At 46.1% G+C, this 9,678-nt stretch overlaps 1 long non-coding RNA gene across 1 annotated transcript in view; it reads right to left on the reverse strand.

The window, feature by feature from the left end:
• LOC147343296 (uncharacterized) overlaps nt 1-9,678 on the reverse strand; it is a 47,901-nt gene that overhangs the window by 37,301 nt on the left and 922 nt on the right. The window lies entirely within an intron of this gene.

The raw sequence follows: 9,678 nt of genomic DNA on the forward strand, positions 1-9,678 counted from the left end.
AATTACTTTTGTACCAACCTAATACAATGTAGTGTTACTTTTAAGTGTACAGCAAAGCGATTCATTTATGCATGCATATATATGTGTATAAGATGGACAGGGAGGCCAGGAGTGCTGCAATTCATGGGGTCGCAAAGAGTCAGATACGATTGAGCGACTGAACTGAATTGATATATATATACACATATATATTTATATTCAGGATTCAAGTGTATTTAGATACTGATTTCCAATTAAGGTATTTAATATCTCTTATGTATCTTATTGGAGAAGGCAATGGCAACCCACTCTAGTACTCTTGCCTAGAGAATCCCATAGATGGAGGAGCCTGGTTGGCTACATACAGTCCATGGGGTCTCGAAGAGTCATACACGACTGAGCGACTTCACTTTCACTTTCATGCACTGGAGAAGGAAATGGCAACCCACTCCAGTGTTCTTGCCTGTAGAATCCCAGGGTCAGGGGAGCCTGGTGGGCTGCCATCTGTGGGGTCGCACAGAGTCAGACACGACTGATGTGATTTAGCAGCAGCAGCATGTATCTTATATGCCGATGTGACATCTGTGTAGCTTCATATTACATATTTCCTGCAAATCTCATTGAATTAAAAAGTTCACATTTTACATGAATTTTGGAGAATTAATAACAATTTTCAAAAAAAAAAAATTTTAAGTCAGCTTCTGAAATACGTGTGCTACAAGAAGATCAAATCTGTAAGAGAGGAATTTAGAGCAAGGAAAAGAATACAGCCCTGGTATGTTAATGCCCAAAAGTGCACCATAAATTTGGCTCTATACTTTATAGCAGCTGAAGCAAAGAAAAAAAAAAGAATTTCCAATGTTCAAGATGTAAAAAACTAGTTAGCTTGTCAATATAAGACTGAGATGAATTTCTGCCATGGGTTGTCACAGAGGATTATGCACAAAGTGAGGACCAGGTCATTTCCCTTTCCAGATCCAACAGTTCTGTCTGGCTGTTTCCTGTCCAGATGCAATTCAGTAAAAGCAGTTCTGTGAGGGGCCAGAGCAGTGCTCTTTAAGTACATGGTTTTCTACTAAATTGGCTAGAATGCAAGGGATAAAAATAGACTTTGGAATCCTAGAGCCATGGAGAGAGTGCATATTCATTAGGGAATCCTCCAGGACAGATATTTTCTTGCTCCCCAGCCTGGCAGAGTTAGAGACTCTGTTCTCTGGGGAGAAAACTTGAAATGTAGGGAGTCTGTGCTGCTCAACTAAGAATGTCATCCTCTCATGAAAGTTCTGAAGCCTCAGAGAAAGACACATATCCTTACATGCATGGTGATGGGCTGATTCAATACAGGCAGTTTGGCCAAGAATGTCTTCAGAAATTTACACAGTTAGGTGGCCCTGGGCTCAGCATCCCCCCACACAGAGCAAGACAGTCGGAATTTGAGTCTGGGCTCACTCTCAAAACAGGCGTTCCCAATGCTGTCAGAAGAGTTGCACACAAAATTCCATGTTCTGTCAAATTGCCATGGTAATCACACTGTTCTTCTGGATTTGATGGCGTATTATCAAGTAGTCAAGGTAATTGGGGATATTTTTGCTTCTCTGTTAGATGGAACCAAGAGTGGGAACAGCAAGGAAGGGGAGGCAGGCACAACTGGAAGTGGAAGGGTAGAGAGGGGGACGGTGGTGGGGAGAGCTGGGGGACTGTTCCAGAAAGGCCCTAGAAGGTGAGGAGCAGCGGGGGGAGGGGGATGGTAGAGGAGGAGTGTTGCTGTGGGCGGAATGTCCTTGTCCCACTAGTTCATATGTTGAAAACTACCCCCCAGGGTGATGATTCTAAGAAGTGAGTAAGGCCTTTGCAGGACCATTCAGTCCTGAGGGTGGAGCCCCCATGAATGGGATTCTGCTATTATAAGAGATACCGGAGAGCTCCCTCACCCCTTTTCTCACTATATGAGGACACAGTCTGTGAGGGACGAACTAGATTCTCCCCAGAACTTGTCCATTCTAGCAGCTTGACCAGGGCTGTTAGAAATGAAGGTCTGTTGTTGATGAGCTGCCCAGTGTGTGATGCTTTGTTATAGTGGCCTGATCAGACTAAGATGCATCTTCACCTGAGAGCCGTCCCAGGGCTGAGTAGCCTCTCAGGCCAGAGCTCAACTGGTGGCCCAGGTCAGGGTCTGCAGTCAGTGGGTCCTGGCACAGAACCTCTCTTTTCCTCTTCTCAGGAAGTGAACAACTCCAGAAGCCCCAGAGATAAGTAGGAGTCTGGGCAACCTCACTGTTGCATAGACAGACAGTTTTGCACACAGGTTGGGGTTTGCTGTTCGGGAATCCTCTTCTCAAGAACAGGCTCCAGGCTATCAACTTGGGGGTATTTTCCCAGGCTTCTTGGCAGGAACTCAAGCTAAATATTTTGTTGTTTTCAATGGATAGTTTTGATTTTTTCTGTTGCTGGTACAAGGTTCAGACATAAGGTTATGACCACCAGGACTGATTCAGTGAAACAAATGTTTCACCCAGATCTTATCCACAAAAAAGGAACTGTTCATATGTATTTTTCTATATTGTAGTCCCTGACTACCTCCATTGTAGACAAGAAGAGAAAGAGGGCAGTTAGACAGTACTGAGTTGTATTTGATGATTTTTTAAAAATATGGTTTTTCTCTGCCCACATTTAGCAGTCTGGACCAGCTAGTGGCTCTGACAGCCCCATCCCATCCCAAGCCACAGGAGTGGCTTCCCTTGGCAGTCATCATGGGGGTGGGGCTGAGGGTGCAGTAACACAGCTGGGCCTACTGTTGCTGCAGACCATTTGTTTAGATCAGGTCCTTGTTCTCCGCAAGGCCACGAAGGGGGCTTGATGCTTGTGAGTTGTACCTCCCATCCCTGACCAACGTGATAAGGTGGGGATGAACTCAAGAGACACTGTCTGATGGACAAGATCACCCTAGCCTAGCATGTGGGCACCCAGGCTCTAGGATGACCCTGACATTTTGACTCTATGACTACTACTACTACTACTAAGTCACTTCAGACGTGTCCGACTCTGTGCGACCCCATAAACGGCAGCCCAGCAGGCTCCCCCGTCCCTGGGATTCTCCAGGCAAGAACACTGGAGTGGGTTGCCATTTCCTTCTCCAATGCATGAAAGTGAAAAGTGAAAATGAAGTCGCTCAGTCGTGTCCGACTCTTAGCGATCCCATGGACTGCAGCCTACCAGGCTACTCCATCCATGGGATTTTCCAGGCAAGAGTACTGGAGTGGGATGATTCTATGACTGGGAGAATGAAAATGCCATTAATGAAATGGGGAACAGAGACAAAGGGATTGGTGGGGAGAGTAAGATGGTAAATATGAACACTGAATATGAGCTTCTGGCAAGCTGTGCACCAAGGGGGAATGGTCAGTGAGCTGCACAGTGGTCTGGCTCTGGGGTTGGGGGTCACAGAGGTATCGATGCCACAGTATACATAGTAATCACTGCTCTGCATAAGTGGTCCCTTGTGCAGAGATGGTAGGTGGGGAGAGGTGCAGAAAGAATGAGGAGTCCTTAATTTAATAAAGAGGAGGAGGAGGGCTTCTCTTAAAATCTGCCTGTGGCTCAGTGGTAGAGAATCTGCCTGCCAAATGCAAGAGACACAAGTTTGATCCCTGATCTGGGAAGATCCCACGTGCTGTGGAGCAACCAAGCCCATGTACCACAACTACTGAGCCTGTGCTCAAGAGCTGGGGAGTCACATCTACTGAAGCTTGTGTGCTCTAGAGCCCATGCTCTGCAACAACAGAAGCCACCACACGAGAAGCCTGTGTGCCACAACTAGAGAGAAGCCCTCTCTCTCTGCAGCTAGAGAGAAGCCAGAGCAGCAACAAAGACTCAGCACACCTATAAATAAATAAATAGATAAATTTAAGAAAACAAACAGAGGAGGAGGAATAGGAAGCTGCCAAAGAATCCAGATACCAGTTAGCAAGGAGGAAGGAATTAGGACAGTCCAGTGCGTCAGGGTGCTTGCTTAGAGAAATCAACACTGCTAATTTTAGGAGAAAAGATATATATCAATATTTAAACAGTGCTTGGGTGGCTTCCAGAATCTCTGGAACAGGTTTGGGGCTCTGAGAGGAAGAACACCAATGGAGACCAATGGAGCTTGCATCCCTGACATCATTGGCTCTGGACAAAGGCATTTCTCCAAGTGTTGGGGCCACTGCTGCTCTAGGAACTTGGCTCTGAAATTGGCATTTCAGCCAAAGAGAAACCTTCTTGGTCCTTGTTTCTCAGCACCATCAGACCCTGATTCCAAGCCTGGGGGCAGGAGTATCTGATTAGCAGAGTTTATAGCTCACCTGGTAAAGAATCCACCTGCAATGCAGGAGACCTGGGTTCAATTCCTGGGTTAAGAAGATCTGCTGGAGAAGGGATAGGCTACCCCTTCCAGTATTCTTGGGCTTCCCCTGTGGCTCAGCTGGTAAAGAATCCACCCGCAATGCAAGAAACCTAGGTTTGATCCCTGAGTTGGGAAGATCCCCTGAAGAAGGGAAAGGTTACCCATTCTGGCCTGGAGAATTCCATGGATTGTATAGTCCATGGGGGTCACAAAGAGTCAGACATGACTGAGAGACTTTCACTTTCAGGTCACAGGCCTATATTCTAGCTGCAAAGGATGCTATGGAAAATATCTAGCATCTGTAGCATCCATGGGTTTCCCAAGTGGCACTTATGGTAAAGAATCTGCCTGTTGATGCAGGAGACATAAGAGATGGGTTCTATCCCTAGATTGGGAAGATCCCCTGGAGGAGGGTACAGCAAACCATGCAGGTATTCTTGCCTGGAGAATCCCATGAACAGAGGAACCTGGCAGGCTACAATCCATAGGGTCACAAAGAATCAGACACGACTGAAGCGACTTAGCACATAAGCATGTGAGCTTCCACACTGGGGGGTGGGTTTATAAAAAGGGTAGAGTGGATAGTGGATTCCCAAGTCTGTGTTTGGAGACAGAAGGTGAGGGAAAATGCAAGGGAGAGGGAAATAGAGAGAAAAAGAAGCAAAATCCAGAGACAAAAGGGAAGATGAAAGCTGATGGAGCACCGGCTGGGAGGGGTCAGGAAAGGCAGAAGGCACATGCCCGGAAAGAACACCTCAGGGGGAAGGAATGGTGAATAGGGGGTGCTCTTGGAAGATGGCCTCTCTTAGCTCAGAAGGACACAGACATTGACACAGATGGGATGGTATTCTGAGGGGAGGGAGTGGCAGTGCCCGGGGCCTCAGGATGCAGGACTCTGGAAGCAGGGAGCTAGGAAGTGCAGCCCAGCTTCCCTGATGGAGGCCAGCCTGCGGGGCTTGCCACTCTGTGAGGCCGCCAGATGAAGTCACTAGTAGGTTTTCAGACATGGAACCTGTGCACTTGGGTAGCAAATCTCGATTATCTTTCTATGATCTTTCAGGAGTTTAGCACTGACCTTCCTTTCAGCTCCCACTGTATCTTGTAGAGGGATCCACCCAGGGCTGCCTCTCACTGAGTTCCTTCTACCAAAGTCCTCTCCTGTCCTTATGGGGACCCTGATGTCCAGTCTCTGATGACCCTTTGGTGTCTGTCTGTTTTCTACTCTGTTCTTCTGTGAGCTCCAGAGGCCAGCCCTAAAGTCTCCCTCTTGCTTCAGAAACCCGTTGCAGATCCATATTTGCCACAGTTGTAGCTTATAATCTCTGCTTGCTGGTCCTGATTCTATCTGTAAAACAAAACAACACTGTTTTCTCCACAGGCAGTCCTTCAGTGCTCTAGGAACAGAGGGTTCTCTACAGGAAAGGTTTACTGCCCCTGATAAAGAAATACAACTTTGTGGCTACTGCTTATGATTGTATTCAACATCTTAACAGTTGCACCTTACTTATGGTCAACTAGGACCCAGAAGGTTCTCCCCACCCATGCTGTCAAATTAGATCTTTCTTATCCTGTTTTTTTTTTTTTTAAACACAAAGACGAATATATGGATGAACATATGTTGTTTTATCTGCCTACTGCTCCTTCCTCTGGGGAGTCAGTCCTTTCTTGTTCCCTGTGGGTCTCCTGGGGCTGTCAATTTCAGCCTCCCACCCTATCCCCATTCACAGGGATGGAAACATGACCCATTCCTGGCCAATCATATCACCTCCTACCCCTGGGGTAGGGTTAGGTGACAGCCAAGAATCTTTCTCTATAACTGGAATGCTAAGAAGTTGTCTGTTCCTGGTGGTCCTCAGCTAAGACAACATAAGCTTGGAGTACAAGCTGCACTTTCTCCAGCTGTGAAGAGGAAGTCCATTGTAGTGGGAGAAAAGGCCAGCCCCCAGAGGAAAGCTCAGAGACCAGAGAGAGAAGTAGAGTCCCAATGATATTGACTGGATTCCAGGGTCTAGGTTTGCCAGAGACAATCAATACCCTTTCTGTTTAAGCTAGTTGAATCAGGTTTTTGTCACTTCCAAGTGGTAAGCCGTGAATAATAATACTTTAAAAAATTAGAATGAATGGCATGCACCTATCTGCACAATGCTACTGCTAAGTCACTTCAGTCATGTCCGACTCTGTGTGACTCCATAGACGGCAGCCCACCAGGTTCCCCCAGCCCTGGGATTCTCCAGGCAAGAACACTGGAGTGGGTTGCCATTGCCTTCTCCAATGCGTGAAAGTAAAAAGTGAAAGTGAAGTCGCTCAGTTGTGTCCGACCCTCAGCAACCCCATGGACTGCAGCCTTTCAGGCTCCTCCATCCATGGGATTCTCCAGGCAGGAGTACTGGAGTGGGTTGCCATTGCCCTCTCCATCTGCACAACAGAGAAATGTAAAACAAAAAAATAATTCCTAACCCTATTTTTCAGTTATACAGAAAATGGTGTCATACCTTATATACTGTGTGTGTGTGGTTGTGTGATTGTAAAATACAGCCACAAATTCCTCCATCCAGTATGCACACCCCTTTGCAATGCAAGTTTGCGTCTACTCCTCTCAGGGAGAGGTGGAGTTTCTTGCTCTCTGAATGTGGGCTAGCCTTGGGACTTATTTGAGCATTAGCTTGCAGCAGAGAGACGTATAAGACCTTCAGAGGCCTTCCAACTTCTGCTATTAACCTCTTAGAAGAAAGGGCCAGGTGAAGAAGCTAGGCTAACCTCCTGGGGGACAAGAATACAGGGAAGATATCAAGACAGCCCAGCCCACAGCCAGCCCCAGTGTCAGGCATGTGAGTAAAGCCATGTTGAACCTTCCAGACCAGTTCTCCCTCAGCTGAATGCAACTGTTCGAGTCTAAACCAGCAGAGTGAAACCAGCTTTGGAATGGCCTAGCTAACCCATAGAACTGTGAGAAGTAATACATCTTTTGTTTTAAACCACAAGTTTTGGGGTACTTAATTATGCAACCAAAGCTAACTGAAACAGATTGTGTTCTGAATTTTTTATGTAACCGCACATCATCATTTCCCCCACATTATTAATATATTTATTAAGGTTCTTTTGTTTGCAGCCAGGGGAAACCAGTTTAAAGAGAAATGCATTAGCAGGTTCCTGGGATATTTCAAGCTATAGAACATAAAGTTGGGGAGGGGAGAAATCAGGGCCACCATGTGGGTGTCAACAACAGAGGTCACAAGTGTTTCTCCAGAAAACTGCGGTTAACAATTAGTGTTAATGACTTCTGGACAACAACCTTCAAGGTCTCAGAACGGGCTGACTTGTCCTGCTTGGGCACTGTCTACCTACGGATCTTTTGGTTATGATGCAGGGCGGCACAGGAGGTGGAGGCAGAAGGGAAAACAGACGCGAGTTGAAGGAAATCCAGTATGGAAGCCAGAACCTAGGCCTGCTTTTTAACTGCTAATGTTTTGACTTCCCCCAACTTCTTTGCGAGGAGAGATAAGAAAGCCTTCCTCAGCGATCAATGCAAAGAAATAGAGGAAAACAACAGAATGGGAAAGACTAGAGGTCTCTTCAAGAAAATTAGAGATACCAAGGGAACATTTCATGCAAATATGGGCTCAATAAAGGACAGAAATGGTATGGACATAACAGAAGCAGAAGATATTAAGAAGAGGTGGCAAGAATACACAGAAGAACTGTACAAAAAAGAGCTTCACCACCCAGATAATCACAATGATGTGATCACTCACCTAGAGCCAGACATCCTGGAACGTGAAGTCAGGTGGGCCTTAGAAAGCATCACTACGAACAAAGCTAGTGGAGGTGATGGAATTCCAGTTGAGCTATATCAAATCCTGAAGGATGATGCTGTGAAAGTGCTGCACTCAATATGCCAGCAAATTTGGAAAACTCAGCAGTGGCCACAGGACTGGAAAAAGGCAGTTTTCAGTCCAATCCCAAAGAAAGGCAATGCCAAAGAATGCTCAAACTACCACACAATTGCACTAATTTCACATGCTAGTAAAGTAATGCTCAAAATTCTCCAAGCCAGGCTTCAGCAGTACGTGAACCATGAACTTCCAGATGTTCAAGCTGGTTTTAGAAAAGGCAGAGGAACCAGAGATCAAATTGCCAACATCCACTGGATCATGGAAAAAGCAAGAAAGTTCCAGAAAAACATCTATTTCTGCTTTATTGACTATGCCGAAGCCTTTGACTGTGTGGACCACAATAAACTATGGACAATTCTGAAAGAGAAGGGAATACCAGACCACCTGACCTGCCTCTTGGGAAACTTATATGCAGATCAGGAAGCAACAGTTAGAACTGGACGTGGAACAACAGACTGGTTCCAAATAGGAAAAGGAGTATGTCAAGGCTGTATATTGTCACCCTGCTTATTTAACTTATATGCAGAGTACATTATGAGAAACGCTGGGCTGGAAGAAGCACAAGCTGGAATCAAGATTGCCGGGAGAAATATCAATAACCTCAGATATGCAGATGACACCACCCTTATGGCAGAAAGTGAAGAGGAACTCAAAAGCCTCTTGATGAAAGTGAAAGAGGAGAGTGAAAAAGCTGCCTTGAAGCTCAACATTCAGAAAACGAAGATCATGGCATCTGGTCTTATCACTTCATGGCAGATAGATTGGGAAACAGTGGAAACAGTGGCTGACTTTATTTTTCTGGGCTCCAAAATCACTGCAGATGGTGATTGCAGCCATGAAATTAAAAGACGCTTACTCCTTGGAAGGAAAGTTATGACCAACCTAGATATCATGTTGAAAAGCAGAGATATTACTTTGCCAACAAAGGTTTGTCTAGTCAAGGCTATGGTTTTTCCCGTGGTCATGTATGGATGTGAGAGTTGGACTGTGAAGAAAGCTGAGCACTGAAGAATTGATGCTTTTGAACTGTGGTGTTGGAGAAGGCTCTTGAGAGTCCCTTGGACTGCAAGGAGATCCAACCAGTCCATCCTAAAGGAGATCAGTCCTGGTGTTCATTGGAGGGACTGGTGCTGAAGCTGAAACTCCAACACTTTTGGCCACCTCATGCGAAGAGTTGACTCATTGGAAAAGACCCTGATGTTAAGAGGGAGGGATTGGGGGCAGGAGGAGAAGGGGACGACAGAGGATGAGATGGCTGGATGGCATCACCAACTCGATGCACATGAGTTTGAGTGAACTCCGGGAGTTGGTGATGGACAGGGAAGCCTGGCGTGCTGCGGTTCATGGGGGCGCAAAGAGTCGGACACGACTGAACGACTGAACTGAACTTCTTTTCTTCCAAATCTTTGTTACTAATGTATCCAG

The sequence above is a fragment of the Bos grunniens genome, chromosome 28, assembly GCF_055505025.1.
Source record: "Bos grunniens cultivar Pamir isolate PY7600 chromosome 28, Bosgru_T2T1.0, whole genome shotgun sequence".
NCBI lineage: Eukaryota > Metazoa > Chordata > Mammalia > Artiodactyla > Bovidae > Bos > Bos grunniens.